Source organism: Podarcis erhardii, assembly GCF_964252035.2.
Source record: "Podarcis erhardii genome assembly, chromosome: 3".
NCBI classification, from domain to species: domain Eukaryota; kingdom Metazoa; phylum Chordata; class Lepidosauria; order Squamata; family Lacertidae; genus Podarcis; species Podarcis erhardii.
In genome coordinates this window covers 71,535,855-71,552,002 of record NC_138507.1, presented here as the reverse complement: position 1 = coordinate 71,552,002, position 16,148 = coordinate 71,535,855, and the positions used below count along the sequence as shown (strand labels likewise).

The window sequence follows — 16,148 nt, the reverse complement described above, 5'->3', positions numbered from 1 at the left end:
AATGAAGGAATCCTTTATGGGCAGCCATCCCCTACCGTATTATCATTTCAACCCGATTCACTTTCATAGTGTTATGAAAAAGAAATACATTCTTCGGTGGCCCCTATGGTGAAGAACCAGCTTCAGCTGTTTCGTCAACAGTGCCTTTTCCTGGACAGGAATCATTTGGTCATTGCAACATATGTGTTGGGGACCTCATATTTAGAATATTGTCATGCACATGCTTTGGGGCTGGTCCAGAGGCTTCACTTAGTATAGAATGCCGTGGCCCAGGCAGTGAGTGGTACTCTTTATCGGATGCACATCACACCAGTGCTAAGAAATCTGCACTGACAGCCTTAAAACTACCAAGCCAGTTTTAAGATTGTGTGTGTGTGTGTGTGTGTGTGTGTGTGTGTGTAATGTTTTTGCACATGTTTTCCAAACATAACATCCCATCTTATACAATATAACAAACCTTTGGCTATCACAGCCTAGGACTTCTGTCAACTTTGACTAATGGTTTTCTAACTTAAGATCCTGTTACTTTCATACAAAGTCCTCAACAACTTGGGAGCAGGTCACCTGAAAGGCCATCTTCCCCTCCGCTGCCTAGTAAGGGCATTAAGATCTTGCTTAGTTTTGTCACAACCTAATGATTATCAGCTTGGGCTTTTCCACAAGTGTTGTGGAATGTTCTCCCTGCTGAAATAGGGAAATCCCATCGGTTTTAGCATCCCACCATCTATTGAAGGCACACTTGCTTAGGCAAGCATTTCCTTGATCTTCTCTCTCACTTGAATCTCCTGCTTTGGTGGTTATTTTAACTGATTTTAACTGTTAGACTATTTTAATGGGCTTGTTTATTATATATTTTAATTATGAATGTTTTAATGCAGCTGTTTTACTATGGATTTTAATTATGGGCAGCTGTAGCTTTATACATAATTGGTTTTATTTTCATTATTTTGCTGTGAGCTTTTGTTTGTTTGTGAACCACCTTGGTATTTCTTCTTGAAATGAAAGGCAGTATATAAATTATTCTAATAGTAATGTAGTAGACAGGATTGTGTGTGGCTTGGTAAGACAGAGGCACAGTACATTAAATTCAGTGTGAAAAGCTGCAAGTTTGACTTGGAATCAGATCTTTCATAAGGGCTGTGTTCTGATCAGCCCCGGGCCCACCAATCTCATTCCTTCTCTCTGTATATGGGTGGGAAAGAAGAACTCTGGATGTACTGACAGGTAGTTTCAGCACAAATTCTGCTGCTGGAGATTGCACAAGATGTGAGGTGAGATTAGAAGCTTCAGAGCTTTTAATAGGAGCTGTGGGAGAAGAGGAATCGTGGGAGTAGAGAAATACATTTCCACTGACCCCTCAAACTGCTTTTGCAACACAGAAAGGTTTACAAAGACATGAAGCAAGAGAGGAGGAGGGCTATATGGGTATAGCTTTGTTTTAAGAAGAAATTGGGTACCTGTGCACACTAGTTTGTGCATGGATGCTCCCTTGGATTGACTGTCGAATGCAGTGGTTCATAACAATTGGCAATGATCTAGTTTTTGAGTGCCCTGGCCCAAAGGGCTACAGGGTTTCATTTGTTTGTTTGCTTTTGTTTTTGGTTAAAGAAACGACTGTGATCTGCTTTTGACACAAGGAACCTTTTTTAAAATTAAAAATGAACACATTTGTTACAATGTTAATTAAAATCTCATTCCTGTTTGTTCTTCAGTACTGCTTTATCAATTTAGTTTTGTTTTGTAATGATAAAATGGGATCTCTGCAGACTAATTGAAAGTGGCAACAAATTCTCTATCAAATATATTAGTTCATTCAGCTCCATTAGTTCCATTAGTGGATTTCCATTTCCCAGTGGAGCTCCCAGAACCTCTGGAGATGTCGCTGAATTATAATTCGTGTGTGCTATTTAATAATGCTCTCTCTCAAAAATTACACTGAGTTTAGTTATTGCATTATAAATAATAAGGCCTACATCAATGTGTTTCTGAGCTCTTTGAGTTAAATCATTTTCAAGCTTAATTGGTGGTTATGTTCTGTTCCCTTAAAGAGACAGAAACATGGCATCCTTTACAAACAGGAGGACTGCTTGTACTCCAGGCCTTAGATAGCAAAAACTGACGTCCTAGGCCCAAATGCATTTGGGCAAGGTCCAAACATCTTCTCAGGCTCACACTATGGGCTTCCATCAGTCCTGTGAAAGTTTGATTCTCTCCCTTGTTTCAGTTGCTTGACCACCCCCCACCCTTTATGATATATCTCAAACTGCTGTCAGAATTAACTTCCGTTTCAAGAGCAGATTGCTCTTCATTAATTTTTCTTTCAATAATTTATACTCTGCTTTTCAAGTCCAAAAATAAATGCAAAGTGGCTCACATATCGGGGTCAATAGAACATAACTACACACTGCATTGTTGTAAGGCTGGGGGGCGGGGAAGGGTGCTGTTTGTTTGGGGCCTAGCTTGTGACATGGAATCCAGGTGAGACAGGTTAAGGGATGGACACATGAGCCAGGGGCAGGAACATGGACATGAAGGTGCTGGTGATCAGGTTATGGATCATACAAAAGGAATCGGAGGGCAAGAGGCAGGAGACAGAGACAGAGGTTGTATGATGTGAGGAAACAGGGAAGGGCAAGGCAGGTGTCAAGAGAGGGTGTGTGGTATTACTCAGAATAGCCGAGAAGAAAGAGTTTTACAGATAGGATGGCCACTTACCTTTACAAAGAAGAAGAAACACATCACCTAAAATTTCCACAATTTATTAGCATAGACGCAAATCCAGAAAGTTGTGTCAAGTGAATGCAGAAAACCATGTATTTTATTTTGTGCCAGTTCCTCTGGAGCCTCCATGAGTTCAGCAGGCTTCTCTTTGCATCCTCCAATGTCTAGAAAGTGGCAAGACTGGGCATGGAAACACAGTGCCCATTTGTTTCACGTGATACTACTCACATGGGAGAATGAACACCTGAACAGGGCTTCTTTCTTTAATTTTTGTTAGGTACAGCTGAATGCAGAGAAGTTGGATTTTGAAAGATAATGCTGGCTGACAATTATATTGCGCAGATACATTCTTCTAAATTAAGAATGCTGACAGTATTCTGGATCCAAAGTGCTCTCAGATCATTGATAAATTGCCTGCCTGTTCTTGATTAAAGTTTGCTCCCGAGTTTTCTTTTGACTGCTTTCTCTACTGATGAAAATCATAAACAATGAATCATGAACGTCCTGTAGAAACGTCCCACAATCCGTAGCGGAAAGTTTGGAATCCATATTGCTAAATTAGGAACTATAGATGAGAAAAATGCCCATTTGCCCTCTTAGAACAGAATCTTTATCTGCCCCCCCCCCGCCTCAAAATATTACCCCAGCCTTTCATATTTAATTGTGTACAACTTTTGGGTTTGGAAGCAGGCTGCAACATATTTGCTTTTCAGCATAGAAACAATGTGACTAAAATGATACATAAAATTAAACATTGATTTGGAAAACTTGAAAAATTATCTTAAGGCACAGTTTAATTTTTTTAATTTTGGAAATTGAACAACTAGCAACATGTGGTGTTTTTATTTTTAAAATGCAGGGCTTTTTTTCAGGGAGAACTCACAGGAACTCAGTTCTGGCACCTCTCAGGTGGGTGGCATTGCCATTCTAAGAGAACAAGGGAGGTGTTCATGGTGAGTTCCGGCACCTCTGTTTCTAGAAAAATATCGCTGAAAAAATGTATACCACACTTTCCCTCTCCCATCAAAAAGAGTTGCTACAAGCAGCTTACAAGTATAAAAGTTTTTAAAAAACCACCCAGCCACTGAAATGCGAATTACCTAACCAAAAATGATAGCAAAATGCTCAGAGAGAGCAGCACTCAAATTCAATTCCTTAAACAGCAATGAAAGCAAAAGCTTCTTTACAAAGAAATGTTTTCAGTTACTGAATTACAGAACATTTTCTGTAAAGAAGTGTCAATGTCTGAATTCCAGTGTATCTGGCTAGGAGAGAGACTAAGCCTTGATTTCAGCATGATGCAAGGGATGTGCCCTATTTCAATTGGGTGCATCATTTGCTCGTGCAGCAGCACCATGGTAGGAAGCTGTGGCCTGAGGGTCAGTTCACACTGAAGGCAGGTGCATGGATGCTGTGCTACAGGGATGGGGAAACTTTTTCAGCCCAAGGGTTCCATTCTCTCCTGGGCAGCCTTCTGGGGACCACATGCAGGTGGTTGGTGGAGCAGTGAACATGAATTTTACTTTGGTACCATAGACTAATTTCTATACCCTGCTCTGATCCATGCAAACCATGTCCATGATCAGATTTCAAGGACACATTCCAACCCACCAAAACCACTCAAGGGTGGTGGGTACATTGCAGGACCAGTGAGGGGGTGTGGTATGGGAAGAGTCAAGAGGGCAATGTTTGGTCTCTGGGCTTGAGGTTTCCCTTCTCTGACATACAGGCAAGCACACATAAAGTGTTATTTAAATAGGGCATAAGAATAGTTCAGTGGTTTAACTGCATTGGTTTCTGGTACAGCTTGGCCATGCATGCTAACAGTTCATTTGTTCTTTATTGGCTGTGTGAAATGACATCATCAAATTCACTAACTTCTTGGTTAGGAGTATGAACTGTGGCACTTTGTATTCCAAGTGACACATTGCAGCTCTAGGTTCTTACCCTGATTGGATTACAGTGGTACCTTGGGTTAAAAACTTAATTCATTCCGGAGGTCCGTTCTTAACCTGAAACTGTTCTTAACCTGAAGCACCACTTTAGTTAATGGGGCCTCCCGCTGCTACCGTGCCGCCGGAGCATGATTTCTGTTCTCATCCTGAAGCAAAGTTCTTAACCTGAAGCACTATTTCTGGGTTACCAGAGTCTGTAACCTGAAGCGTATGTAACCCGAGGTACCACTGTACAAAACAAAGAAGAATTCCTCTCCACCTTTCTTTTCTCCTGCCTTTCCACTTACATTGTCTAGTGTCAGCAGAAGTAGGATAGAGGCATGGGCGTACAAGGGAGGGGGGCAGGTGCCCCCCTAGATGAAGTAAAACAATAGAAATACTTAACATACTTAACTAACCAATCATGTCAGTTCTGCCCTCTAACAAAAGTCCTCCCCCCCCCACAAAAAATTATGGCTATGCCCATGGATAGAGGTCTTATGGGAATCTCCCCGGTGCTTTGAATTCTGCTATGGTGGTATACCAGAAGCTAGGGATCCTGTGTTTATGAGTACATCTGAATGGCTCTTGTGTGTATTCACTGCTCACTGGATCTCTCGAACACCCACCTCCCAGAGAGGGACCGAATCCTTGCTGAAAAGTGTTCTTGTTGTGCCTGACTGAGGTGTGACCCAAGGAAATACTCACAAACAAAGATTTGGAAAAGGAAGCCTTCATTTATTGAAATGAAAGAATAAAAGGATATAACTCACAGTGCTGTGTTATGACTAATTTATGCACGGCAGCAATAGCATATGTAAATTTTGGGTGCATTTCATTATAGTCCTGACACATTCATAACTCTAAGCTAAATAATTCAAGATGCCCTATGCTAGGAGAAGGAAAAGGAAGGTTTGGGGGCACAAATATGGTATGTATTGTTGTGTTTTTATATTGTAAACCGCCATGTGATCCTCGGCTGAAGGGCAGTACAGTATATAGATAAATTAAATAAATAGGAATAATAATTTGTAATACAAATTTCCAGAGATAGATCATTAAGTTACACCTTTTTCTGGCTCGATGCATAGAAGAGCTCCAAATGGGAAGCAGGAATGGGGTGTTTCATGCTTGCAGGATTCTCTTGGCTCCAAACCCTGTGGTATCAGAAATCCCTCTTCAAGACTTTGTGTTTTAAATTTAGTGAATGCTGTCCTTGTGAGTCCAGAATGAAAAAGATGTGGTAGAGCTCAAAATAGCAAACCATTCAAAAATTAAAGAAATCTACTTGTAGCTCTAGTAACTACATTATGTGAGGGAGGGGTTTTAGTAACTGCAAAACGAAACATGATCAGTCGTGAAGATGTTTATATTTACTTACTCATCTCCCTGCCCCCTGCCCCAACAGATGTGCATCCTGGCTTCAGCTGCCTTAACAAATTTTAGATAAACAACCTCGGCTTCTAGTCCTGTTATGAATAATGTATACTTGGGAAAAATTCACCTCTAGCCGGGGAGGGGGGAGCATTTTGCCAACAGGACTAGATAAAAATCTTTCAAAGCCTGCATTTTGAGGCCCTTCCTTTGAAATTTGTCAATGTCATTTGATTGCTGTTAAAGCCAAGGCATTTGCATCATGTAATGAAGTATCAATGGAGAAAAGGGGGAAAGACAAATATTTCCCAGGGTGCACCACATTTTATGTCGGGCACAGTCCAGTGAGGTGAACCATAGTTCTGGTGCCATGGGCAATCCTCATACCTGTTAAATATAATTTTTCCAGGCCACCGCTCCCCTTTAATTAGATATTGTGTATCCCAGGGCCATTGGCCGCAGGGCCACTTCTAGAGCAGTAGTCCAGCAGACATCAAGGAAGAAGGCCTGCGGTGATGATCTCCTTATTGCCATTAGACCAGAAAGTGGCAATGAGCCAACAGGAAAGTCTATATAGGCTCCCCTGAGGGGTTGGAAGAGGTGTTTGGACCACATTAGACTCTTGCTCATAAAGTGTGATAGAATCTAAATTGAACCCCAGCAAAACTGGGTTATTTATCCTGCCTCTCACCCCTGAGACACAGTACTCAGACTCTTGGTTTGAAGAAGCCTGAAATTTTAGAAATCAGCACATGTTCTCAGCATGAACTCAGAATACAGGATACATGGCTCAAAGGTCCATAAGCAGAGTTCTAGGAAACATGGCTAGGTATAAGCAAAGATATTGTCCCAACACCTAACACAGGGCCAAACTTCGGTAATCTTGTGTAATATGGCGCCCTGTGTGAGGCCAAAATTTGGTGCCCCCAAATGGATCTTCTCAATTAAGGATCTTCTCAGTCTGAAGGTAGCCCAGTAAAGGGAAGCTTTTAAAAAATGTTTAATGTTTTATTATTATTTTATATATGTTGAAAACCACCCAGGCTGCAAATCATGGTTTAGTGCTCTTACTGCATTACTTACACTGAGGCCTAGTTCCCATTGACATGATAAGCTTATATCTCACTTCATTCAAGCTGTACTCTTGAATATTCTGCTATATAAAATTTCTTCCACACAGAAAAGTCAATGCCAAAGAAAAAAGTTCAAGCCAAGTCTTCCCTTTTACATGCCAATTTTTTAAATGTAAGGATTCCATGCACATCTTCCTTTGGAAACATGGCTGTCATTTGAGCCACCATGTACAGTCTGAAGTGGTACAATCTAGGGACAAGCTGACCACATCCCAGGAGTGTTAGGCCTCTATGGGGAAGGCTGGGAAGGGGAAAAGTTATTGTTGGAAAGAGGTTCCCTGAACAGGCTGGCTGGATCGTAGCCCAGAAAGACTTCTGGGAGCTTCACAGATCAGCTCCAGTAAAAATTCTAATTAGCAGAAACTATTGAAATTTAATTGAAAAAGATGAGTGATAAATTACATAATTGAAAAGGATTTTGCCTTTATAGAGGTGGGTGAATTATTGGTGCAGAGTGAGACCTGAACAAAATAATAAGGCTGGCCCTATTCAGTATATGTCACCCTTAGTACCTGAAGCTGTTCTGGCTATTAACTTCACTTAACCCCCCACTCCCTCCTAAAAATAATGGGAGTTAATCGATTTTTATTCAGAGTCCACACCACAAAGATTGTGGTTCAGGTTGGCTAGAGTCTTATCACAACTTGAGTGTTCCTGTGCATAGACCGAGCTTATCATGTTTTCTCTGCTCGGGTTATTTTTGAACTTCATACAGTTCAAAACATCTTCCCCTGTAGTGAGATGTGTGTCTCCAGATACATTAGCATTCACACTTCCCTAGAGAGAAATGCATGTTCCTTCCAAAGTGATTCACACATAGCAAGGAAGCATGAAAAGAGGAAATACAAGTTACTCACACATCTTCTGCTGGACTTTGTTTAAATATACAGAGGTAGCCTAAGATCAGAACGATTCTTATCATCTGAGAAGGGGCACAGCTCAGTGGCAGAGCATCTGCTTTGTATGCAAAGATTCAAGGTTCAACACCCAGCATCTCCAGGTGGGGCAAGGAGAGATCCTGCTCAGAAATCCTGAAGAGCTGCTGCTGCTGCTATTCAGTGCAGACAATACTGAGCGCAGTGGACCAGTGGTCTGACTCTGTATCAAGGCATCTTCCAATGAAAGGTAGAATGCAGGGGTGCGGAGTGGGGAGGAACTTCAGTTGGTGAAGATTACTAGTGATGTTGAGTCTATATCTGAAAGTATAAACATTGCAGACATTTAAAAAAAAAAATGAAACCATCAAGCACCCAAATTCATTAGCTCCAGACACTGGTTAAATTTCCCTATGAATCAATAGCCCTTCAAATAAAAGTTCCACACTCCAGATATACTGCATATTGTAGCCGTATCTTTATGTCCAAATGTAAAAGTGTAAAAGTACAGAGTTTGTCAGTGTCAAATCACACATTTCTCTACAACCCAAAAAGCATACAGTGGTACCTCAGGTTAAGAACTTAATTTATTCTGGAGGTCCGTTCTTAACCTGAAGCTGTTTTTAACCTGAAGCACCACTTTAGCTAATGGGGCCTTCTGCTGCCGCTGCGCCGCTGCTGCACAATTTCTGTTCTCATCCTGAAGCAAAGTTCTTAACCTGAGGTACTATTTCTGGGTTAGCGGAGTCTGTAACCTGAAGCGTATGTAACCTGAAGCGTATGTCACCTGAGGTACCACTGTACTTGGAATAGTCCGGTAGCCTCTGAACATGCAGTCTGCCAGGCTCTGAGACAATGCAGAATCATGTAGCAACTGTAGCCTTACGTAATTCCACATTCTGCCACAAGGACTAGCAACTTTGATTTAATGGAAATAGTTGGTTGAATTTCTATTTTATTTCAGGGCACAAGTACTGATATGAAGGAAGTAATGAATTCAGAAAACTAATATGAGGTTTTTCTTTTTCTTTTTTAAGTACAATTAGTGGAATGTATAGCTGCTGCCTGTGTGGGTGGAAGAGAACATCTGTCTTTAATTAAAGAAAGCTTGCAGTGTTAACTGGTCCTGTGGAATACAGAATTGCTAGGGGGGGAATGATACTCTAGAGTGGTATGTGTTCCTGTAAGCAAACACGCTGAGCAAACACTACACGGAAGGCTCCAAGGATATATACGGATGCTGCATTAAATTTGTCATTTTTATCAAGTGAATATTTTCTTCTAGAGGGAAAGGCTTTAATTTGCACTGTGCTGAGCAGGAAGCAATTAATAAAATGCAAGGATGAACCACATATTGATGGCAAGTGTGACCAAACAGAATTTGTTCAAAGGGCTGTTGTTAGGCCTGGATCTCACTGAGGCAGTAAACGAATCACTGGACTATATTGCTTCAGGCTGCATGTGGGGCCTCACACAAATGCTCCTCCCTCTGTACAATAAGATAACATTCCCCCACTCTGAGGCTTCCTTCTGACATCTAATTCGCCCTGTGGAGGAAAGGGTTTTTGTATGGATAAGCTTTCTGTTATATGAGTCTCCACCTGCAGGCTCTAAGAGTACAGCCTGCACAGGTTTACTAACTGAGTGAAAATTAGGCCAAACTGGACTGATGTTGCTATAATACACTTAGAAGGTAAATTGAAATCTAGAAGCCATTGTAGCAGCAGAAATCTTGGGCTTGGGGAGTTGTGAACAGCTGTGCTCCTCCACCCGCCTTTCCTACTTCAGAACATCTTGTAATCCTCCCAGAGAAAGCTTGTTAAATTTATACTGTTCAGCAAGGGATTTTCCCCAAAGGGAAAGCCCTCTAATGCTCAGGAGCCATTGTTATTCAGTTCACTCCTGGATATGTGATTACTAAACTCAAGGGTGGTTAACTGATCAGCATAGGATATGTTATTTGGCATTTTATGGGAGCAATGCAATTTCACGTGGTGTCTTTCAGAAGACAGTCCCTAGATCCTCAACCACGTTGCAAATTACCAGACAATGGGCAATCTGTTTATAAAATTGCAGAGAAGGTTAGTTCAGATTAGAAGCAGGGCAAACCTACAAGTATATGGAGTGTGTAGAGGTGAAAACATGTTCCGATTAGACAGGGATGCTCTGTTTACTGTGGAGTGGAAACCTGGGACCCAGGCTCCCACAATGAAAGATGACAGTAGGTTTTTGTATTGGGTTTCTTCCTGCTTTCTCTGTGTAATAATTAGTACATTCATCAAGGCATATTAAGCAGTTTCAAATTATTTTTCTTGGAGAATACTCTTCTCTTTCATTCATGGAGCTGAGAATTAACAAACTTGTAAATCACGGGGACAGCAGCAAATGCTGGATGCTAGCCAAATTAGGAAATAAGCAATTCCACAGGAAACAAAATTAATATAAATAAATAGGATTGTATTAAGTAAAATAGGGTTGCATTAATAACCAAATGAAAGCATGACAGAAATCTGTACTGTCAGAGCACATTTGAAACGTAGCATTAAACTGACATTGCTGCAAGACAAACATGGTCAAATACAAAGTCACAATTTCAGCCTTATGGCCATGCGTGCGGTCCTTTCAAGAAGTGTATTTGCAGTGGTATTGATGGGTTTATCCCTAAAGGGCCAGCCATTGCTACACTTGATTTGAGTCTTACACAGTCTGATTTTCTTGGTCACAGCATTAGAAGAGGCAGAACAGAAGAAAAAAACAAACCAACCAAGAGAATGCATATTTCTTAATTTAAAGTTTTAGTACATTGCAGAAACTATGGATTGGAACAAAACGTAGCATAACGGGAACAAGTTTCAGCAAACCTCAGGTTTGTGAATTCTCCTCCGCCCCATCCTCTATTAGCTTGGGCTGATGGGAGTTCTAGTCAAAAACACCTGAAAGGCACCAGGTTGGGAAAGGCTGTTTTAGTGCAACTGCTCAGTTGGTTCCCCAAGCTTAGTATCCCATAATTGTGGCAGTCATTTTTTAGTGTAACCCCACTCAATTTATTAAAGATAACCAGATTTGCCACAGCACAGGCAGACACGTAGTTTCTATTCTAATCTCTGATACGCCCACAAGCAGAGGCATAGCATGGGGGGGGGGGGAGCCAGAGGGGCTGTGACCCCGGGCACATTATTTTGAGAGGGCATGACAAGGCTCTGGGTGCCAGCAACCTGCGATACACCATTGCCCACAAGTTCAGTATTCCAGAATAGCAGGCGTATAATTATGAGAAGAAAAATACAGTGGTACCTCGGGTTAAGTACTTAATTCATTCCGGAGGTCCGTACTTAACCTGAAACTGTTCTTAACCTGAAGCACCACTTTAGCTAATGGGGCCTCCTGCTGCCGCTGCACCGCCAGAGCCCGATTTCTGTTCTTATCCTGAAGCAAAGTTATTAACCTGAGGCACTATTTCTGGCTTACTGGAGTGTGTAACCTGAAGCGTATGTAACCCAAGGTACCACTGTAAGAAGCTGTGAGAGGGCTGTCCCTGTGTGCATGTTCATAACTCCCACATTGATGGGCCGTGAGGCTACAAGGATACATTAGGGTTATGACTAAGTTTGGGCACAGCCTTCCATTAGCATGGAAAGGAAAACCTCACAATCTAAGAAGAGTGACATGTGAGCAAAGGTGGTAACCATCAGTTACAAAGTCACACTTAAAAATGTCTGCTGAATCAGCAGCTATTCCACTATAAACAGTAAGTGCGGAAAGACTATGCTTCAGCAAGAGAAGCATCCTGCATGAACTGAACTTTGAATCCTGGATGTGTATAAATGTATCGTTTACCATAAAACATTGTGGGTGAGTATATATATATATATTTCATCTGATAGTATAGGATCTTTGGCAAAACAAATTATTGAACATTATGAATAATATACCATTAGTCTCGACGGAAGCTACAAAGATGTGGAAAAGGAAGAAGGGTTCTCTGGAGAAAACTCACTCCAGTTAATAATAACCAGTAGCTGTAAAATTGGTACAAAGATTTGTAGGTAATTAGCTAAGAGGATGATACAAGCATATGGCCAGGCATTATGTGTTGCTTTTTTCATGCAAAAATTGCTACAGAATAGGCTTTTCCCCTAATTAACTTGTGTTATCCTTTGATTTATGCAGTGTGTTCCATACTACACTAAAACGTAATTTGCAAATTAATGTAAATATATCAACGTTGTTGGGCTATTTTAGTCAGAGTTTTCATTTCCAATTGGAAAAGCTTTTTGGAGACTATTCTTTAATCTAATTGTAGGAGGCAAAAGGCCTGCTTACATGTCATTTTGAGTATGTTTCTGGGTATTTTTATTCATTTATCAGTGACCTAAATTTGCACATTAAAATAATGGTTTCAGGAGTTAACTTTTTTTATAATTTGATTTTGTTCTGTAAACCACCCTGAGACCTCGGAGTATAGGGTGGTATAATAATAATAATAATAATAATAATAATAATATAGCAAGCTAGTCACAATTTCCATGTAAAATCTTGAGGCGCTTTAACTGAATTAGATTCTAAGCTTGGCCTAACTTGTCATTCTTTTAAAGCACAGAACCACACATATGAAATATCTTACCCTGATAACAGTGTTCAAACACTGTGAGTTTAGAGTTGGCCCTCTGCTTTGTAGATAGGAATTGGTTTCTCATTTTGTGGATTCCAGCTCTGAAGTGCTAGCCTAGTCCTCTTGCATGGAGAATATTTAAAGATGCAGCCTCCAATTCTCTGACTTCTTTGTACTCCGTTAATCACAGTATCACTTGGAATTCACAATAGTGATGAAAAACACTATATGTATCTTTGAGCATATTTTAGAGTGCATTATGACAACAGTTAGACAGTAGAAAAGCTGATAATAAAAGCCGTGAATTCAATGCATTTATAAATAAATATCAATAATAATGCCCAGTGGGAGTTTGCTGGCTATTCAGATTGCATCTTATACATTATCTCAGTTGGAGCTGGCCTCAGTGGCTGTCAGGCAGTTGTCAGGCAGTTGCTGCAACTCAGAGGGTGCCAAGAACCTTCAACTGATCAGAGGTGCTAAAAATGCTGCCAAGCACCTTGTGAATATGCTCAAACATAAACACAAAACTTAGGGACAGTTCACAGAGTGTTAAAATGCTCTGTGACTTTATTGACATGGTAACAGTGGGACAGCCAGTAGAGAGCAATTAAGACATGGCAAGATAGCAGAAGTCTGCAAATCTGGAAGACAGCAGCTGCCCAGTCTTCTTGGAAGCCCTGCATTGCTGATGGTGCTTTTTTCAACTACTGACTTCAAGAGTCCATAGTTTGTTTTAAAATATTTTTACATTTTGATGTAGCTTGGCTTATAATCTACACTACTCCAACGTCTCAATTGCCTAATACAAATGACATGCTATCCAACCCTAACATCTCACAATCTAAATTAGTAAAGGAAAATATGGGCATGTAAAAGAAAGAACAATGTATGTGAAAGCTCTCACCTGTGAGCATTTCATATGATCTTTTGTCTTGAGCGAACTGTGTTGAGTGATAAGCACTATTGACTGATGAAGCTGGCTGCGAAACCTGGATAATATCCAGAGAACAGGTCTCTATTTGGCTCCATTTGACTATTTGTACCACTTTCTCCATGGGAGTGGTGAGGAGTTTTCTGCAATCGAGCAGATATATATCACTTAGCTCTTCCAGCAAATGACTATTTGAAGAAGGCTTTCTCGCAACTGCTCCTACGTATATGGCCTTGTGCTTCCAGTGAACAACTATTTGAAGAATGATTTCGCTCCAGCTGTGTAATGTAATACTTACTGCATACACAACTGGTATAGTAAAGAGAGAGACATTAGTTCACCCTATGTTTATGAGTATCTCCAGGCTTGGACTTTAGTTTGCTTATTGTTTAGTAGGTTTATGAGTTTGTATACCTATTCTAGTAAAATTGTCCTTTATATTCATAAGCCAGTTTTTGGTGGTGTTGGTTTGTTGTACCACCCAGTGCACTCATAAGGAGCACTACACAGATTTGAGAAAATATCCACCTTGCCATTTACCAATCCAAATGAAACACATCAACTACATATGGCCACACATCAGCGGCTCAATGAACCTATTGTAGAAGACTGCTTTCTTGTCCCATGTGAGTACTCAAAGGGAGCAATTACGGTACCTTCTGGAATATAAGGGTTCCAGGAGTAGCCATTCAGGTGTCCAAGAACCCATTTCTCTTGCCTTGAACCAATTTCTAATAACACACTGCTCCTATTTATAAAAATGTAATCAATAAATTGGAGCAGAACATCTTCTAAACAAAGGGGATTTTCTGTCCCTTCCTTAGTACTGCAACCCTCTGTGCCACACTCCTGCAAGTTGAGGGGACTCCCCAGGACAGCCAGAGGGGTGATTAAGAAGAAATGAATTCAGGGAGTTAGGAGAAGAGAGTGAGCACTTTGTACAAGCAGAAGTGCCATTCCATCCACAGAAGTCACAGTTGAATCCAACCTAGTGTTTTTTATGGTTCAATTATGCTTAATTGAAGAAAAGGAATATTTTAACAAAGTGAAGCTGGACAGCAAACGATGCTGTTTTCTGCTGTTACCTTTCCTCTCTGCAGTCCAGATGTCTGGAGTGTCTGGAGCTGAGCATTGTTGAGTTGCTTGTGAGCTCATTTTGAATCATTTTGCCACCTGTCTTTAACTCCATCTTTTGTGGTTTGTTTGTGAGAAGCTGTCTTTTTGTGGAAAGACACTAAAAGACATATTTTAATGTCACTTTCCAACTCTGATGAGATTTCCAATAGACTATCATGTCATACATTTTTTTTCCTTTTTAAAACATTCCCCCAGTGATGGCTCTGATTTCATGAAGAGGAGCCAGTTATCCCTGCATTTTAAGCAAATGGTGAGCCAAGCAAGCACAGACACACCTTTGCTTCTGAGATTGCTGAGTGTCCCTGAAAGTGCTTGGCTTTTTATGTGGCTGGTGCCAACATATGACCCAACTTCCCCCATGCAGTCAGTACAGAAGACTTTAAAGTGGTGAATGTGTAGTAAGTAGCTATCTGCTTCCACTTGTTTTCCTGCACGCTAGAAATTAAAACTCCTTTTTTGGAGTACAGAAATAAGTTTTGTGCTTAGAAATAATCTGCATAGCTCATTTCATAAAGTCTATATAATAGCTCTGGTGTCTCTTTAACTAATGTTAACATATGCATGTATTGCTATTGAAGTTACAATGGTTTGTGGAAAACAGCATCACGGGATAATGGAGGAAAGACAGGCAAAAGGCTTCCCCCCTTTACTTTGAAGTTGCCTTGATAATATTATTTAATGATGAATGGAAATCCATTCTTAATGAAAGGACTATCTGTAGAAAAGAGAGCTGTGCCAAAACTCCAGCAGCAATACACCATTTTAACTTTAGGGACTTCATAGGGGTTATTCCAGGTTGCAGCAGCCAGTGGCCTCACACATTGTTTTCCTGTCTCTTCTCTCTCTCAGATAAATAAACAAAAACTTTTGTCAGTGCTGTATTCATCCTAGATGTATTGTATCAACTGCTATATTCAGTGGAGAAGTATCATCTGCTATATTCAGTGGAGAAGTTCAGCTGGTTGGCAGGGTGTGGAATAGATTTTTTGTTTCATTTTCTACCACATGTGTGCCTTTCTTGCACACACAAGTTTGAAATGACAGCTGGGAATTGCAAGCAAGGAGGATTTGTGTGCATTCTCACCTCTTCAATAAGAATGCCAGTTCTTATGGCTAAAAAGAAAGCAGCTCAGAAATGTTGAAGCTCTTTCTGCTATACTAACACCCCCAGCCATCAACATGAGGGTAGGAATGAGCTCTAAAAAGAGACTGTTTCTGTGCTTTGAATATCCTAAGCAAGGCCTTTTAAGATTGGGAGAAGGCCTTCTCGATCAGGGAATGTGGCTTCCTAATGGGTTTGAGCCCCATCACCTTCCATGCTGACAGTTGTTCTTATCTCACATTCTACTTTGGTCTGAATGACAGGTCTGGCTCACATGTCACAGTAAGCCATACCATGGCTCTCCACGTTATCCTTGGCTACAAGTT

At 40.7% G+C, this 16,148-nt stretch overlaps 1 protein-coding gene across 3 annotated transcripts in view; it reads left to right on the top strand.

Annotated features, from left to right (window-relative positions):
- The window catches only part of PRKN (parkin RBR E3 ubiquitin protein ligase), a 643,936-nt gene that overhangs the window by 45,445 nt on the left and 582,343 nt on the right, over positions 1-16,148 (top strand). The gene's annotated exons all lie outside the window — the stretch shown is intronic.